Source organism: Crocodylus siamensis, chromosome 1, assembly GCF_052110815.1.
Source record: "Crocodylus siamensis isolate JL-2025a chromosome 1, ASM5211081v1, whole genome shotgun sequence".
NCBI lineage: Eukaryota > Metazoa > Chordata > Crocodylia > Crocodylidae > Crocodylus > Crocodylus siamensis.
The window spans coordinates 247334634-247339208 of record NC_143395.1 but is presented as its reverse complement, the minus strand read 5'-3'; the positions used below and the strand labels follow the sequence as shown (position 1 = coordinate 247339208).

The following is a 4575-nucleotide window of genomic DNA, read 5'->3' as shown; positions in this document are numbered from 1 at the left end:
TTCGTTTATTATCTCTTCAAAACCGTCAGGCTCTAGATTATGTCATAGCATCTCAGGGAAAAGGTATGTGCTCCACTTGAAAACTAATGTTATACTTATATTCCAAAAAATTCCCAAGATATTAACAAACACATTTTGTCGGCCGAACAGGCTTTTAAGAAGTGAAGAAGTCAGGAACGTAAACCCACTGTTTTCGATTCTCTCTAAAGCTGGTTGCCTAACCTCGAAGGCCTAGAAATGGACATCCTTCACCTCCTGGTTACCGGTGTTGTGTTGTGTTTAATTACCCTCCTCTTATTTGCGTGTTGCAATGTCCTCCTACGCAAAGTCTGTATATCTCCCTCCCCAAGCACTTCACTATACCCCTGCATTAAAAATCTCAGTTCCCAAACACTTAATCGCTTTTTATCTTCAAAATATGAGAAAACTCAGCCAAAACTTTGTTGAGTATTCTCAAAGCGGGGAGTTGTTGGTGTCACTGGGCATAATCCTAGGTAACTCAGAGGGATGGAAGACCACGAGTGTCGATGAAGCCCCTCTGCTCTAGGCCCAGGTGAGCCAGGCCCCCCCCACCAACATTTGTAAACCTTTCTTTGACTTTTTTAATCTCCTGTAATACTGGAAAACAGGATGAGTAGCAAGCAAGCTGAAACTCCCTAAAAACTGTTATCTGTGAAATGCAAGGGCACCACTCAGAGAGAGAAGGGAGGAGGGAAAGGGTGGGGGGGCAGCTAATGGAAAACTACTGCAGAAAATGACCAGGGTATAAATATACACTGTTGCAGGGCTAGGCGCGCAGGATTTGAGACAATACAGTCTCCCTGCACCTTTTACTTGAGCTCAAATAAACTCTGTCTACTTCTCCCCCAGTGTGTTTATTTGGCGCGACGCACACCGGGCAACGAACCCAATTGTTGCCTCCCTCGGGCACCTTGTGCCGGCAACGCTAGTTTTGTAAACTGAACATAGCTCTTCCTGCAAAGTCAGAAAGCTTTATACTTAAGAATGTATGAATTTCCTTTTCTAAGTGAAGTGTATAAAAACAGATGCAGTATACCTCCCATTTGTATTCAGATTATGATAATGTCAGATACACACTTTCTGCTGAATAGAATTGTAAATAGAAATGTTTATTAAATATCCTACATAGATCAGCAATACATCATAAACCTAAAACATATTTTAGCACAGTTGCATTGCAGCAATTCCAATAGAGAGAGAAATGTGTGTGTGCATGGTTTTTTTCCTCTGTTTGCAATATGGCATATTCTGTTTTAGCTGTGTAGAGCTGAAATTTCAAAGTAGGTTGTTGCTGTTGTAATCAAAAGGTGATGGTCTGTCTTGTCAGCTGCTTACGTTTTCAGAAAGGCCCATTTCTTCTGAGTGAATAAAGTACAAGGCTGCAGGAAACAATATCCTTTATAACTAGTCAAATCTTTAAAGTCATTTGGGAATCAAATATGATGAAAGGCAATAGAAATATGGAAATGCATTTAAAGGATGAGGGAAACAGGGTTAAAGTATAATAGAGAAAATTAAAAAGGAGATGACTTTCCACTGGATATGATAATTTACCTATTATAGGGAATTGTGCCTTATATGTGATAAGGTGTATGCAGTGTTGTGCAGCATTTGCAAACTGCAGTAAACATGATACATTTCATCACTGAAAAAACAGTTTTTAAGGATGCTTACACTAGGGTTTAGGGACTAAGATGCCTTGTCAGCACTTGGATATCTTTGAAAACCTATTACATATGTCATGTTCACAAGTAACTCCAAGCTGATTATGTTCAACTTTAATGCATACTAAAGTGGAGCTATCAGCCTTAGTATCATCCAAAGAGTCATTAAACCATCAGTGTTTCTGGAAGATTTATTGTTTTTCAGCTGTGTTCCCATATATGAATTGTAAAATGTCCTTTGTGCAGGTGACTCAAGACCAGGTGACAATACTTAGGATATATTATGCATCAACTGTCTAAAATAATTTTCTCTAAGGGGAAAAAAACCCCTGTAGATTATTTAAGATTTATGATTAGCTTTTTGCTTACTTTTTTATTTGAAATATTGCTATTTAGGTTTATATTTAGTTAAGACTTGAAACCTTTGAAAATATTGGGATTCTATTTTCAACTAAATGTGTTGGGCTATGAGCAGGTGGTTAATTTATAGTGCTAGGAATTCCAGACCAAAAATTGGCATATACATGCATTCCAACCCACTGGCTGGAAAGCTACAGTGGAGATTTCCAGCCCAGAGGCACTAAAAGGTTCCTCCTTGGATCATCCCCTCCCTTAAGGCAGCCAAATGATTAACAACCAACCCTGTCTCCTGCCTAGATAGTGGTCAGGCTGTCAATAGGCAGTTGGGAGCTGCTATAAAGTAGCAGCTTCCACAAACAGGCCTGGGGGGGTGTGGGGAGGGGATTGCTCCTATGCAAGAATGGCCCCTTCCCTCTGCTACTATGCAAGAATGGTCCCTTCCCTCATTCTTCTGGGTCAAACTGGAGGAGTGTGTGTATGTGGGGAGGGGGGAAGTGCCTACAGTGGTAATCCTCCTGGGACTCTAGGGGTTAGGGGTGTTGCCATGGGGAAAATGACTCTCTCCCCATTTCAATCATTTGATTGGCAGAAAGGAGGGGAATTTTCTAAGTCCCCACAGGGCTCCCTGACAGCTTAACATATGCTCAGTGAAACAGAGAGGTCTCTTTCAGGATACCTCTACATTTGATAAAGTGACCTGTGGCTCTCAAAAGCTTATGAACCCCTGGTTCAGTGTATAAGGTGCACCGCAACTTGCCTTTTGCCTCAGTGAGTCAAAACTCTTCAGAACCAATGGATTTTTTCCCATCTGACTCAGACTAAGGGCACAAGATTCATTACAGATATATGGAAATGGAGTTAGTGATATGCCACCCAAATTATGCTCTGCCAGGCACCAATGCTTATAGCAGCCTCTTGTTCTACTACAGGGATGAGCAAAGTCCAGCCCACAGTCCAGATTTGGTCAGCAGTGGACTCCATTTTCCAATAGCCCATCCTCACATGGCTGGGGCCAGTTTCCATGGAGACCCCAGCTGCACCTGCACTGTGAAAGCTCAAGGCTGTGCATGAGCAACTGGTGTCTCCTGAGTTATGGGGGGGCACTTGCCCCCCCAACAGACAGTTAGTGACTGGTGGGGGAGGCCCTGTGGTCAATCCTGCTGGCTGGAGGGAGGTGGGGTTCCCTGCAGCCAATCCTGTTGACCTGTAACTAGCAGCAGAATGCTATTGGCACTTATGAGTCAATGGAATCAGCCATGGGGGAGGACTACTTTTCCTGGTGCACTCCCCAGCTGGCACTCTCTCAGGGGGGGCAGCAGTGCTGTTGTCTGCCCCCCCTGCCCTGGAACGCTGCTGTCAGGGGGTGTACCAGCACTCTCAGGGGGTGCACATACACTGCTGTGCACCCCCTGTGCATTGCCACTAAGGCTGGGGTTGCTAGGGAGGCACAGTCATGTTGGCAGTGTGCATGGCAGAGCAGGGCAGAGACTGCCCTGGAGTTGCTGGGATTTTGCAATGAGGGCAGCTTGCTCCAGACCCAGGGTACAGCCATGATATGTAGCCTCCATGCTAGTCTCTGAGCAAGCTAGATCAAGCAGGGGATTGTGGATCTGCCCCTGCTTCAGACCAAGCTGTCACTGCTGCAAGAAGCCAGGGAACAGCTGGAATCTCCTGCTAATGCACCCCTTCCCAGTGTGCAGGCTACAGACTGAAGCTCTACCCTGGCTCTGGAGCAAGCTTCCCCTATCACAAGATCCCAGCTGCTCCAGAGCAGCCCCCATGATGACCCCAACCTTGAGCTTTCACAGTGCAGGTGCAGCTGAGGTCTTCATGGAGACCAGCCCCAGCCATACAGGCAGGGGTTGCTGGGAAATGGAGTCTAGCTGCTGGCTGGATCAGCCATTTTGCCCACCCCTGGTCTACTATAATTTTTTTTTTTTTTCTGTTTTTTTGCACCGGTCCTGGAAGCACTGCAATACCAGGTCAATGCATGGAGTGGATGGAGCACGCTCCGGTTCCACCACCCAATACCAAAAAGAATCTGCTCAATATAGACCTCCTATGGAGGACATATCAGAGACAATTACCCTGGGGAGCTCGCCTACGTGGTCACGCTGCTTCCAAGGCACTGCACTGCAGACTCGCCCTCCCCCCGGCTAGCGTCTACTATAAGTTACAGCACAGGTAGTCTGTCTACCTGTATACTATTCTGTAGCTGAGACTTCCGTGGTCCCCACTGCTAGCCTATCCCTCTAAACTAAGGGTGATATTAGGCTTTTTGTCTTGGCCTTACTGAACAGAAGAAATTTTATCTTAGCTACAGAGAGCTGCTAGATTCTGGTGGAACAAGAACTAGAATTGACCCTATGGTCTGTTCTGATAAATTAACTTCTAATTCTGTGGTCATTCTCCCCCACCTTATTCAATTTAAATCCTTTTGCAGAAGGATCAATCTAAAGTTTTATTTAAACTTGCAAAGTCAAATTTGTTGTGTATGTCCTGAAGCACTAAGTGGGCACATCTACATGTG

At 44.9% G+C, this 4575-nt stretch overlaps 1 pseudogene; it reads right to left on the bottom strand.

Moving 5' to 3' along the window:
• Positions 1-3990: 3990 nt before the first annotated feature.
• LOC149874342 (U2 spliceosomal RNA) lies at positions 3991-4145 on the bottom strand (annotated as a pseudogene).
• Between the last annotated feature and the right edge of the window lie 430 nt (positions 4146-4575).